The 14,784-nt window shown below is 41.6% G+C and overlaps 1 protein-coding gene and 1 non-coding gene across 2 annotated transcripts in view; one reads left to right on the top strand and one right to left on the bottom strand.

Moving 5' to 3' along the window:
• The window catches only part of LOC101604173 (elongin-B-like), a 57,481-nt gene that overhangs the window by 9,956 nt on the left and 32,741 nt on the right, over positions 1–14,784 (top strand).
• LOC123456926 lies at positions 10,358–10,430 on the bottom strand. The gene has a single exon (XR_006634787.1). It is a non-coding gene; the product is annotated as a small nucleolar RNA SNORD73 (small nucleolar RNA).

Consider the following 14,784-nt stretch of genomic DNA (forward strand, 5'->3'; position numbering starts at 1 on the left):
ACTAAAGCAGAACTGGGGAGGGAGAAAAGGGGTCTATGTATGCAACCTTTTTATTTAAAAAAAATCAATAAATTTTTAAAATCAAATAAAGAAAGAACCCTTCTCAAACACACACACACACACACACACACACACACACACGCACATACACACACATACACACAAGCAAATGAAGAAAGCTGAGGTAAAGAACATCATGAGGTCAAGGGCAACCAGAACTACATAGTAAGAACATGTCTTTAAAAATATTTCTCAAACTGGTTAACTATTAAGAGAAGGCACAAATAATGGGCTGGAGAGATGGCTTAGTGGTTAAGGTGCTTGCCTGCAAAGCCAAAGGACCCAGGTTCGACTCCCAGGACCCACGTAAGCCAGATGCACAAGGTGGCGCACACATCTGGAGTTTGCAGTGGCCAGAGGCCCTGGTGCACCCATTCTCTCTCTCTCTCTCTCTCTCTCTCTCTCTCTCTCTCTCTCTCTCTCTAATAAAAAATAAAGTTTAAGAAAGAGATGGGACAAATAAATGGGTAAATTAAGACAGGGGAGAAGGAAGACTTCTTAAGGTATCCCTTTTAAATAGCTTTAAATTTTGAATCATATGACTGCACTATTTAATCGGAAACATTAAATTATGAGAGAAACAGCCTTGCTTTTAGCTAGCTATACACTTGAAATAACAAGCTTATTCCCTGAACTATATTAGTGTGCTTGTTCCAAGGACATCTGCATTCAAACAGAGGATTGAACTGAAGGCAAAGAAATCAAACATAAATGGTGATATTTCAGTAGCAACAGTAACTAGTCCAGTAAAGGAGAGGTGAGGCAGCTTCTTGAGCCCTTCTACGATTATCCTTCTTATTCTACAATTACACATGCCTTGTGTTTCCTAATCACAGGGATCTGTTCTGATCCTTTTTGCCACCCTGCCCACAAATCCAGCAAATACAAGTATTGAACCAGGCTCCTATAACCCAGGGCTAACACCAGTTCCCTGTTTGTGCCTATATCTACAAATGCTAATTGTGGGTGTATCAGAGGAATTACTTTTACTAATGGAGAACCAAATAATTTTTAAGAAATTTATGTAGAATAGATATGTAGAAAGGTGGCCTCAGCCGTCTGGGAAAGAAAAAAACTATATCCACTGACATAAAGTCCAAGTAATTCAGATGGTTAATAACCCATAACCATAAACAATTCAGATCTCTAATTCTGTCTGATTACCCTGTGCTTTCTGGGTGATGGAAAACCACACAGAATTAATTCTTTCTGTGGCAGTAAGGGGGAAGAGCTGCAACCCTGAGCTTATCTCCCATGAATCAGAAGCTAGGCTGAGAACATTCAAATGTCAGTGGCATTTTCTAGTGATGTTGGTTAGGGGAAGTCAACTTCTGAAAGATGCTTACATTTCTATCACTATTATTAGAAAAGAATAGTTGAGGAGGGTACTTAATAGGTTGGTATTGTATATATGTAAGTACAATGATTGAGATGGGGAGGTAATATGATGGAGAACGGAATTTCAAAGGGGAGAGTGGGGGGGGAGGCATTACCATGGGATATTTTTTAATAATCATGGAAAATGTTAATAAAAATTAAATAAATAAATAAAAAAAAGAATAGTCCACTAAAAGCAACAAGAGCTACTGCTTTGTGGACCAACCTACAACTTAAATACCAAACTCTGTAAATCTTTCCATTGAAGTAGTACTACTAGTCAAAATTGAAATGTGAGCATAGTTTACTGCACAGAAATTGTGTGGCTTTGGAAAAGCAACTTAATCTCTCAGGACTGTGATTTTTCTATGAAATGGGGATAGGATCTGCCCAATAAAGTTGTTGAAGGAATTAGATACAGTTGGGCAAAGTGAGTGTCTGGCACACATGAAATAACCATCATGATTGTAGATGGCTTCAGAAATACTCCAGAACTTACTAACCATGTACCCTAGGCCAGTTACCTAGCTTTTTGAAATTGCAAGTTTCCTATCTCTAAAACAGGACAGTGATTTTTCACATATGTATGAGGTAGCCATGTTTAAGCACAGATGAAAATCTTAGCACACTGTGTAGCAGTTCAGTCATTCAAAAAATGAAAGCTAGTAGGAGTAGAAGGACAAAGGGGAGAAGGGGAAAGAAGAAAAGGATGATGGAAATGTGCCCAAAAGCTATATGAAGCAAGCTCTGATTTGGAAATAACTTAAGAACTCTATTTTCTTTTTTCAAAATTTAATAGCCAGTACTTCCTCCTCTTTCAACCAAACTCTCTTTTTCTCCATCTCTCTCTCTCTCCTTCTCTTTTTTCTCCTCTCTCTGTCTCACTATCTCTCTCAAAAATCTGATTCAGCAGGACATATAATCCCAGCATCCAAGAAGTTAAAGAAGAGGAATACAAGTTGCAAGTTCAAAGCCAGCCTGGACTACAAATCAAGACACTTTCTTTTCTTAAAACAAACACAACAAATCTATGACTTCATGTTAACCTTTTAGGATATCTGTCTGCTTCCTATTTCTTATTTTTCTAACATCTATTGTTGTCCTTTTTTCCTATGCTACTAATGAGAAAGGATGCCCCTCTTGTTCACATGCCCTGAACATGCAACAATATGTATACTACTCCTATTATGTTACTATTTATCGCATTACTTATTGTAGTTACTGAGTATTTGGTATGTGCTAAGCACCTCCTATGTGTTATTCCCACCAGACTGTAAACTCCACAGGGAACAACATCATCATCTCTTTTTTCTCCTCTATTTCCAATGTGTGACCATGTCTAGCATATATGCATAAATTGAATCCTCCCAACAATTATGTTAATTGCCTCATTGCAAAGCCATGACTTCCTCTAAGAAGTCGTTGTTGACTGTCACACCCAACCTCTTAGACAGGAACATGGAATATTTTTCCTGCTATCAGGATACATTCTAATTATTTGTAGATATAGATTTTTATCAGGCTGAGAGCTTTTGTAGGGCAGCATTATAATTATTTTTATGGATTCTTCATCAGATGGAGAGCTTTTTAAGGATAGGTAACAGGTCTTGATCCTCTTTGTGCTTGGGCCTCATTCTCTTTATCTGTAAAATGGAGATAATGGGAGAACTTGCCTCTGGGAGTGGTTCCGATGAGTAAACAAATGGGTGGATGCAAAATGCTTTCAAGCATGCTTGGTAAGCACATAGTGAGTATCAACAATGATTTCATCCCCAGTGTAGATGATGTCTGTCTTTAGGCATCCAAACAATAGGTTCTGGCTGAATGTCCAAATGAATTAATGTGTGAGCCTAAGGGAGAAACTTATAGATACTCTGCCACAAGACCTCTCAGACTATGGAAGAAAACCATTAGTATTAATTTGCCTGCTCTCTTAAGTGTTCAATGAAAGAAAACACTTCTTGTATCCCATTTTTTTTTACCTTAGCATAATATATGTTTAATTATGTCTCTTGTTTATACATGTGTCTCCCCAGTAAAATGTAATCTCTATAAAGCCAGGGGTTTTGTATGTTTCTAGACAAGAAACTGACAAATAGAAAATGATTAATAATATTGATTGAATACACAGTTATATGTAAAAATAGCAGGGCAGGACTGGAACCAGGATGGCACAGGCTCTCAGGATAGTGCACCCAGCTTTCATTTACATGACACTTAAAGTAAGTGCTTCTTTACATTCTGCATCCCAGCTGCCTCTTTCTTCCTATCTCTGAAACAGAAAATGGACCAAGGAACCTAGGAAAGTTCCTAGCTTATCTAATCTTAGGTAGTGGTGTGTTGGTAAACGTTTGTCAACCAACAACTTAGGGGTTAAAAAACTCTGACTTTTCAATCTTTGCCAATTTCTGTGCTGTCAATATTCCTACCATGGTCACTTGCAAACTAGCAATATGATGTCTCTCACACAGAGTTGGAAAGATTATGTGGCCAGTGAGCTCTTGTGAGCAAGTGCAACTTGACTCCAGCAAACTACTGGATTCCTTAACTCTTACTGAATGTAGTCAGGACCAGAGATTCACAACAGCATGGAATCCGAGATGGATTTATGAATTATCATGTCTACTCCATATTTACTTTCCTAACTGTTTGTGTTGTGGTTGTAAGTCCCATAGGGCAATACATTCTGTGTCCTCTCTGGTGTAAGTGAATAGCATGCAGCATTTGGTGGTATACTAAATATCAAAAAAAAATTGTGCCTTAAAATTTCCATGGTTATCTCATAGTGCAGGCAGCTCTTCTATGGACAATTGAATGGGTGCTGAATTTAGTCACTTAGTCTCAAGACTCTTCCATTCAGTGACCTTAACCAAACACTTTGATTTGTCTCCAGTTGAAGATACATCCACCATCTCCCACCACTTCTTCATAAATATTTACTCAATGCCAGGCAACAGGCTACCTAAGCTTAAGTATTCTGGGCTCACAAAAAGAATGAAATCCTGGGGCTAGAGACATGGATCAGCACTTGCCTGAAAAGCCTAATGCCCAGGTTGGATTCCTGAGTACCCACGTAAAGCCAGATGCACAAAGTGCTACATGTGTCTTGAATTCACTAGCAGTGATTGGAAGGCCTGGTGCACCCATTCTCTCTAAATAAATAAATGATTTTATTAAAAAATATGTAATACTGACAACATGGATGCCCAGGAAACAAACCAGTCACAGAAGCAAGTAGCATATAAACTTACTTATATATGGAATCTAAAAAATGTTGATCTAACAGAAGTTAAGACTAAGAAAGTGCACTAAGATATGGGCTGGCAGGGAGATGGATGGCTGAAAGAGAATGACTAATGGATATAGGAGTTAAGTTGGATAGGAGGAATAACTTCTGGTATAGCGTAGCATAATACTATTATTATTATGGGTGACAACAATTGATTGAACATTTCAAAATGGCTAGTGCAGAGGATTTCAAATGCTCCCAATACAAAGAAATGATACATTTTTGAGATAATGGATCTGCCAATTACTCCAATTTGATCATTACTCATTGTATCTGTGTATTGAAATATTACATTGTGCCCCATAAATATGTATACATGAAAAACTAAAAAAAAAAAAAAAATCAATTGACCATTAATGTCAAAGAAACAATTCTAGGCTGATTCAATGCTGGTTACATATCCCAATGTCCTCTAACAGAGGTGACCCACAAATGGAATGCATCATAATGATGGGTTTTGCTTTCATGCTTAATATGTGCATTTTCAGTTAAGTGATAGCATGGGAAAGCAAGGAAATTCATCTTGAAAACTTAGATGTTCTGCCAATTCTAGCCATGCAGTCCTACTGGCAGCAACATCGAGTTGGAACTAAATAGCAGCTAACCTGTTTGAACAGAACATACATTCACTCTCCAATTCACCTCTGCCCCATTACTCCCTCTTATCTGCCCTGGGCTGAGGCAGCTTCTCTGGGAAAATTTCCTTTATATGCTGTTTCACAGTTCAGATGGGCATGTGTTCTCCAGTGTGCCACAGACACGAGCCTACTCCACCCACTAAAATTACTTCAGTTGCCTACTTGGCTGGCTAGTCACTAACAATGTGTTTGAGTGTCTCATCCTTACTCTAAGGTCAGAAGGCTAATCACAGACACAAGCAGGGTTTATAGCTGTCAGCATAGATTCATGGGACAAGTAGCCATAAGAAACCTTTGTGACTCAAAACTAGCTTCCTCAGGGCCTGCCTGCCTGATAATCACACTATCAGTCACTTCTTAGGTTAAACAACTAGGGATATAGCTCAGTCTGTGCAGTGTTTGCCTGACATGCATGAGGCCCTGGATTTGATCCTTAGCACTGCATAAACCAGGTGTGATATACAGGTCTGTAATCCAGCACCCAGGAGGTGAAAGCAGGAGGAGCAGAAATTCAAGAGCACCCTTGGCTGCATAGTGACTATGAGACCAACCTGAGCTACATGAAACCATGTTTCAAAACAGCAAACAAAGTGCTAGCTGACAGGACCAGCCTGCTATCCTGTCATGCTAGCTTCCAGGAAAATATGAACCTGCAGGAGCAGCATTGTAGAAGGGATTTGGATTGTTGAAAGTTGCTGAGGTTCTTTAATTGGTCTCTACTGGAAGATACAAGTCACTTGTAATTCCAGCATTCTGGCAGCTAAGGTAGGAGGATCATGATTTCAAGGCTAGCCTGGGCTATAAAGCAAATTCCAAGTCAACCTGGGCTATGTACTGAGACGCTGCCTCAAAAACTACATTAAATTAAATTGAAATCTTGTTAAAAGAGAGAGTAAAGGGGAGAGGATAAACAACACAAGTCAGCTTTACTGAGGGGAGGATATGGAGAAGTGCTCAAAGTCTGAGGACAAGCCCAGGAAGAACAAGGCTGGGGGGGAGGGGAACAGCATGAGGATCCTACAGACAGGGATGAGATGAAAGGTATTGCTACAATGGAGAAAGAAATCCAGATGACCATCAGCCTTTTCTGGCCAGTAGGCCTTTCAGAGAAAGAGTGAGTTTGTATTTTAGAAAGGATTACTAGGGTGGGTGTAACTCCCAGGTGGTGTGAAGGCTGGAACTCTATAAACAGAACCTCTTGCAGTTACCAGAGGCTATTTTTGCTCCTGAGGACATCATGTGCCCAGCAGACAGTGGCCCTGTTGGAATGCACAGAGAGTGAAGTGACAAAGCTCCCTGGAGAGCGGGCTTTTTTCTTTTTTTCTCCCCATTCCCAGCACACTCAACAATGGTCTTGCATGACTATCTTCTTCCCTTTGCTCTGCTCTGGTTCTCCAGACAATAGTTGGATTCTAGAATATTCTGGGTTCTTCACATACCTTACTCACTCAGATGGGTCTTTCTTGCTTCTCCTGCTGGAGCATGTATTAGGGGCTTGGCCTGGAATGAACTCAGCTCTTGTAAGAAACCAGTTTCGAATACTTGGGAGAGCAGCACAACTGAAGGGGGTCATAGTTTGGCTGTCTGGAGAGCAAAACAGATCAAGAAAGAACAGTTGGAGTAGGAGTCTTGGCATAGCAGGAGGGAGGCTGTTGAGAAGGTGAAGGTAGAGAATTCAGGTGGTACGAGGGAAATGCCTGTCAAGAATAAGGACCTGAGTTTAATCCTCAGTAGCCAGCTAAAATGGCCATGCGTGTTCGTAATCCTACAGCAGGGGAGGTGGAGATAGGAGGATCCATGCAGGTTTCTGTTAAGTCATTCTAGTTTAATTTGTGAGTTCCAGGCTAATAATAGGCCCTGTCTAAAAAACAAAAAAGCCAGGCGTCATGGCACACACCTTTAATCCCAGTACTTGGGAAGCAGAGGCAGGTGGATTTCCGAAAATTCAAGGCCACCCTGAGACTACATAGTGAATTCCTGGTCACCCTGGGCTAGAGTGAGACCCTACCTCAAAAAAAATGATAGATGACATTCTTTTTTAAATATTTTATTATTTATTTGAGAGAGACAGAGAGAATGAGCATGACAGGGCCTCCAGCCACTACAAATGAACTCCAGATGCATGCACCACCATGTACATCTGGCTTATGTGGGTTCTGGGGAACCAGACCTGATCCTTAGGCTTCACAGGCAAATGCCTTAACTACTAAGCCATCTCTCCAGCCCCAATAGATGGCATTCTTGATGTTGCCCTCGGGCCTCCATATAAGTGCACATGCACGTGCACACACACGCACACACATGCACACACACATACACACATTCATGTGACATGCACTCAAAGAGAAAGCAAGAAAGATAAAGCGGAAGGGAGGGAGGGAGGGAAGGAAGAGAAAAGAGCAGTGGAAGTACTTTGCTAACTTCATCTTACTCTGGCTCTTCTCTTCTTCCTGACTTCCACCTTGGGCCATGTTCTGTGATCTGAGCCTCTCCAAGAGCCCTCCAAGCTCTGTTTGCACACCATTGTTTAGAGGAGAAGCCCAGCTCTTTCCTATCATTGCCTTCTACTACCTGGGCACAGGCTGCATCCTGCTGATTTACAAATTAGTCAGATGAACACTCAGCACCCACCTACCCTCAGCCTCAGCAGCTTACATTTCCATGAGAGTGACAAGAAGGGTGCAAATATTTATTATCTACTTTACTTCACATTGATGCCCAACCTCCCAGGGCCCATACTATTGCTCTATAGCAGTGGCATGAATTTGGAGAGGCCACATGAACTTTTCAGGCTCCTTGGAGAGCTTGGAAAGTAGTAACTTAATAAAGTCCTTGATAGTTCCACTGAATTATCTATTTTGTGGACTACCTGAGGGCATTGCCTTCTCAAAGTTTGCTTCCCCTGCATCCCAGTTGCTTTTTGAGTTTTTTTTTTCTCCCTACTCCTATGAAATCCTACAGATGTGTTCTTGAAGAATGCAAACTTGATCATTCGCCCACACAAAATGGAAATACAAGGGGAAAAAAATGGATGGAGGAGGGAAACCTTAGTTCTTTCCTCTGTCAGTCAGAAATAATTTGAGATCTTTAATTGAAACAAAAAAATCCCGAGCGCATGCTCTATGCAAAGACTGGTATCTGGGAAAACAGTGATTTGATTTGATTTTTTTTTCCATCTTGGGTATTTTGGGTGGTATTGTTCCTCAGGTGTCCCAGAGATAGAATAGAGTAAATGTGAATGAAATGATAATGTGATTGGCCCATCATGAAAGCTGCATCACCATCACAATACTTAACATTTAATAGCTCTTATTATATGCCATGCAGATTTGAAAGGGCTTCACATGCATGAACTCACTTAATCATTCCAACTCTGTTCCTAAAGTAAGAAAAATCAAATATAAGAAAGAGGAGAAAAGGAAAATGAAAAATCAAGCATGGATCAGTCCAGTGACTTGCCTAAGGTCACATGGCTGGTATCCAAGCAACCTTTATTATTCAGGTTTCATATCCTTGCCATCAGGCAGAACTACTTCTTGCTACCCAAATTCTGTTAAGTTGCCTGTTAGTATAGAACTATTCCCAAGCTTGGGCTGGAGAGATGGCTTAGCGGTTACGCGCTTGCCTGTGAAGCCTAAGGACCCCAGTTCAAGGCTCGGTTCCCCAGGACCCACGTTAGCCAGATGCACAAGGGGGCGCACGCGTCTGGAGTTCGTTTGCAGAGGCTGGAAGCCCTGGCGCGCCCATTCTCTCTCTCTCCCTCTATCTGTCTTTCTCCCTGTGTCTGTCGCTCTCAAATAAATAAATAAATAAATAATTTTAAAAAAAAGAACTATTCCCAAGCTCAATGTTGCAAAGCTTAACCATTTTACTAGTCCATGATTCTGTGGGTTCAGAATCCCAATACAGCTTGTCTTGGCATCATGATACTGCTGTATTGGGATGGCTCCAATGGCTGCACCATGGTAGGAAACGTTGGGGGACTTCTGTCAGGTGCTTCAGTTCTCATTCTGTTGGATTCTTGCAATCTATTCTGTGTCACCTTTCATGTGGCCACCATGAGCTTCCTCACACTAGAGTGGTCTCAGAGCAGACTTGGTACATGAGAGCTGGCTAGTCCTGAAAGAAGAAGGAAAGTTCTAGAAAGCTTGACCTGGAAATGGGTACAGCTTTACTTTACTACAACATTCTATCAGTCAACATAAGGTGTGTGACCAGGCCATATTCAAGAGAAAATAAATATATGGAAGTCTTTGATGAATGAAGCATAATGTATGTAGGTATAGTGAAAGATGTAATTAGTGAAAGATGTAATTCATGCTGGACTTCTTTGGAGACTCCTACTATTTGTTATATATGATGCTATTATATTTTGTTATTTATATGATATGTTGTTAATTACACTACAAACACACACACATATGCAATCTCCATATGTGGGTATACACACAAATTGATTTTTTTCATGAACAAGATCTTTTATTGTCAGTATTAAAAATCTGAATTTGAAGAAGGCTCTTGGACTGGTGGCTCATATCCTTCTGCTCTCTAACCTTTAGCAACTGTCTCATTACCAGTAGCTTTTCCAGAACTGCTACCTTAACCATGAAGCTCTATGGGTTTTCCCAATTCAAATTTTGGTTACTTCAGCATGTTTACTTTTCTAACAAAGACACCATGAAGAAGAGAGGTAGACTGGCAAGATTTTTCTATGACTTTCCCAATGCTGTCTGGATTCAATTTATTAAAGCTTCTTTCGAACTCATGTGTCTGTACCTCTTGGGTCATGGTCATCATCTTCTGAATCTGGTGGACCTGTTGCTTCTGCATATGGGACGTCTTGCAGATCTAGCTGTTGTGCTTTTTAGTAAAGTCATCACAGAACAGATGAAGCAAATAGTCATCAGTTGTCTTGACATCAACATGAGCTTCAGTCATGGTCCTAACTCCATAGCCCAGTATTGTCAGAAATGCAACCACAAATCCTTAAGGGAATGTCCGAAATAAATGCAACAGTATAATCAGTATGTATAATTTGGGACCAAATCATTTGATCATTTTTCATACAAATCGATGATTTATTTATTTAACAGAGGAAGAGAGAGAGACAGAGAGAGAAGGGATGGACACGCCAGGGCCTCCAGCCACTGCAAATGAACTCCAGACACATGTGTCCCCTTGTGTATATGGCTAACGTGGGTCCTGGGGAATTGAACCTGGGTCCTTTGGCTTTACAAGCAAATGCCATAATTGCCAAGCCATCCTTCCAGCCCTACAAATTGATTTTTAAAAGCCCAAATGCAACAGTTTTGGCCAACACTATGCAGAATGGTTGCTGAGCATTGGAACTGAAGTACCCCAAAAGGCTTGTGCTTTGATTCTTGTTCCCTGGATAGTGAGGCTATTCTGAAGGCTGTGGAACCTTTAGGAAGTGGGGCCTGGCTGGTTGAAGTAGGTCACAAGGGGCAGACCTTTGAAGGGCACAGCGTGCTCTTAGTTTCCCATTTGCTGTTTCTGCTTCTTGGCTTATCACTGTGTGGACAAATTGCCAGCACATGCTTCTGCTGCCATTGATGTATCTGCTCCTGCTATCATGCTTTCACCAACATGGAGGGTTAGAATGTTTCTGAAACTGTGAAACAAAATAAAATTCTCCTCCCTTAAGTTGTTTCTGTCAGGTCTTTTGATCATAGCAGTGCAAAAATAACTAAAATAATGATTAAAAAATATTGAAATCCATTCCCAGGCTTGGAATTTGCTAAGTGTTTCAGTGCCCCAACCAGTAGCTCGGCTTGGTTTAGGGGCAGGCTACAACCTTCAAAAGTCAACTCCTTTTTATGAACTACTTCTGCCAAGCAGGCTGTGTCTCCTAAAAGTCTCACAGCCTTCAAATAACAGTAACAGAAGTCTGCATTTGGAGCACCAGTGTGTTTGGGTCTTTTGATCTCCAGAAAGCAGTGAGAACCAAGGACAAACAAAATCAATCAACAAGACAAGAATAAATAGCCAACTCCTTGGCAAGAGATGAACCACCCCTGGCAATCAGCTAGGGCACTGGTAAAGCCACAGAGGAATTGGTGAGATGAGCAAGAGTGCTGCTTCAATGGTGAGCCTGACAACCTGCGCCTGATTGATGGAGACAGACACTGAGGATACTCAACATGTATCAAACCAGAAAGCCAGAAGCTGCTCAGAGCTCAACACTAAAGTAGAATTGAGGAACACCCACCAAGGCTCAGGCAAGTTTGTGAAAAGGAAGCAGAACAAATGTAAGAGCCACAGGGTGGAAGGGAATATCCAGAGGCATTGACACCCTCCCCCCCCAATAACTGACTGCTGCTTTCATAACACATAACCCATAACTCCACATTGAATACCAGCAATCCCACTAAGGTGGGCCCTCAGTGGAGTGGGGGCAGGGAGGAGATAAATGATGGTACCAACACATGATGTATCCATACAAAGTTTCTACTTAATAAAAGGGGGACTGGAGAGATTGCTTAGTGGTTAAGGCATTTGCCTGCAAAGCCAAAGGATCCCAATTTGACACTCCAGGACCCACGTAAACCAGATGCACAAGGGGGCACATGCATCTGGAGTTCGTTTGCAGTGGCTGGAGGCCCTGGTGTACCCATTCTCTCTCCCCTCCCTCCTTCTGTATCTGAAATAAATTATATATATGTACTCAGTGTATAGCAGTGAATAGTCAGATCAAAATACCTGCCCACAACTTGAGGTGGGCTTCATGGGAAAGAACTTATATCTGGTACTAAAAATTTAGTCACAAGCCCAGTGGTTGGGGAGGTCATAGGCCTTAAGGGGGAAGCTAGTACTGTTGTTTGGCTAAATGCATATGTTATGCCCATCAAATTGCTCTCTAAATATTTATATTTTTGCTCATCTTTGTTTGGTTAAAGAAACTCCTTTTAGTAGATAGTAGTGACCTCTGCAGAGGCACAAAACTCATCAAAGTCCTGAGAATAAGTGACAGTTGAGTGTTCAATATTAACTGAGATATTTCTATCATACCACTTAAGGCCAGAAAACATTGTGGAAGAGGTGCTGTAAAGAATGTAAGGATAGGGCTGGAGAGATGGCTTAGCGGTTAAGCGCTTGCCTATGAAGCCTAAGGACCCCGGTTCGAGGCTCGGTTCCCCAGGTCCCACATTAGCCAGATGCACAAGGGGGCGCACGCATCTGGAGTTCGTTTGCAGAGGCTGGAAGCCCTGGCGCACCCATTCTCTCTCTCTCCCTCTATCTGTCTTTCTCTCTGTGTCTGTCACTCTCAAAATAAATAAATAAATAATTTTAAAAAAAGAATGTAAGGATCCAAGCTGGGCATGTTGGCACAGGCCTTTAATCCCAGCACTCAGGAGGCAGAGGTAAGAGGATTGCCGTGAGTTCAAGACCAGCCTGGGACTACAGAGTGAATCCCAGGTCAACCTGAACTATAGCGACTCTACCTCGGGACAAAAAAAAAGAATGTAAGGATCCAGAGAATGGGAATGAGTGCTTCGGAATGCTGTTTTCTGGACATGAAGTGGCCATTGCATTCATGACCTCACAGTGGTTGTGACCCATACAAGACCTGTGCAATATTGGGCCTAACAGCATTTGGACATGAATAATGGAGGAAGGGGAAAATGGTACTAAAATAGGAGACTAGTTGGAAAGAAGAGGAGGTTCAGCAGAAGGAGGGTCAGAGAGGGGGAAAAGATGGTAATGGGAGGGTATTGTGACCAAATTACATTATGTACATGCATGACAATTGTTAGTAAAAGTTTTCAAAATATCCAGGTGTGGTGGTGCACATCTTTAATCCCAGCACTCAGGAGGCAGAGGTAGGAGGGTTGCCGTGAGTTCGAGGCTACCCTGAAGCTTAGCAGTGAATTACAGGTCACCCTGGAATAGAGTGAAACCCTACCTCAAAAAAAATAAAGTTCTTAAAATACCTGCCCCTGGGGAATTTATATTACATGGGAAGAAAATAAAGAATAAAGTATATAGACAAAATATACAGTGTGTTAGGTGGTAAGCACTAAAGTGCAAAATCAGGGCTGGAGAGATGGCTTAGCGGTTAAGCGCTTGCCTGTGAAGCCTAAGGACCCCGGTTCGAGGCTCGGTTCCCCAGGTCCCACGTTAGCCAGATGCACAAGGGGGCGCATGCGTCTGGAGTTCGTTTGCAGAGGCTGGAAGCCCTGGCGCGCCCATTCTCTGTCTCTCTCTCTCTTTACCTATCTGCCTCTTTCTCTCTGTGTCACTCTCAAATAAATAAATAAATAAATAAATAAAAATGAATAAAGTGCAAAATCAAACAGGAAAAGAGGATAGAGGAACTTGGGATGGTTGATGGTATGCAATTTTAAACAATATACACTGGGAAGACTCCACTAAAGTGACAGCTGAAGCCAGATATAGTACACATTTGTAATTCTAGCATTGGGAAGCTCAGGCAGGTGCTTCACAAGTTTGAGGCCAGTCTAGGCTATATAGCAAGTTTCGTGCCAGCCTGGAAGCCACACAGAGAGAATTTTTCTTTCAAAATAAAGAAAGGAATAAAGAAAGAATGAATGAAAGGAAGGAAGGGAGAGACATAAACAAAAAAGGGAAAAAGGAAAGATAGAGGGAGAGAGAAAGAATAAGAGAAGAAAGAGAGGGGGGAGAGCAAGAAAGCAAGCAAAGGCATGAGCAAAGACATAGGAGGTGAGGGAGGGGACTGAGGAGATATCTCAGTAAAGTGCTTGCATTGCAAGCATGAGAGCTGGAGTGCAATCTCAGTGCCTACGGAAAAATTGTGTGTATTGGCTAAATGCATGGTGGCGCACGCCTTTAATCCCAGAATTTGGGAGGCAGAGGTAGGAGGATCACTGTGAGTTTGAGGCCAGTCTGAAAATATAGAGTGAGTTCCAGGTCAGCCTGGGCTATAGTGAGACCCTACCTCAAAGAAAAAGGGAAAACAAGAGGAAAAAGGAAATTGCAGGTATGGTAGTGCACCAGCAGCACTGGGATGGCAGAAATAGGAAGCCGTCTATTGTTTTCTGGGCAGCCATTTTAGCCTATTTGTGAGCTCCAAGCCAATGAGAGACACTGACTCTAAAATGATGGATAACATTCCTTAAGAAGAATGCCTGAGGTTGTCCTTTGGCCTCCATAAGCATGCACGAAAACACATGTGCCTACAAACTTGTGAACACATGCACACTACCCACATATAAAAAAGAGACGAAAGAGGTGAAATGAGGGAGTTGTGTTGAGAATAGACTCTATGGGGCAAAGCACAGAAAACAAGGAGAGCAGGAGACATAGCATATTGGAGTATTCTTAAATGTTTATTCTTCCTATTACAGAAGGTTATATGCATTCCCTTGTTGTGTGGCTTTATAGCAATTCCTTATACAGCAAGCAGAATATAGCTTGCTA

The sequence above is a fragment of the Jaculus jaculus genome, chromosome X, assembly GCF_020740685.1.
Source record: "Jaculus jaculus isolate mJacJac1 chromosome X, mJacJac1.mat.Y.cur, whole genome shotgun sequence".
NCBI classification, from domain to species: Eukaryota; Metazoa; Chordata; class Mammalia; order Rodentia; family Dipodidae; genus Jaculus; species Jaculus jaculus.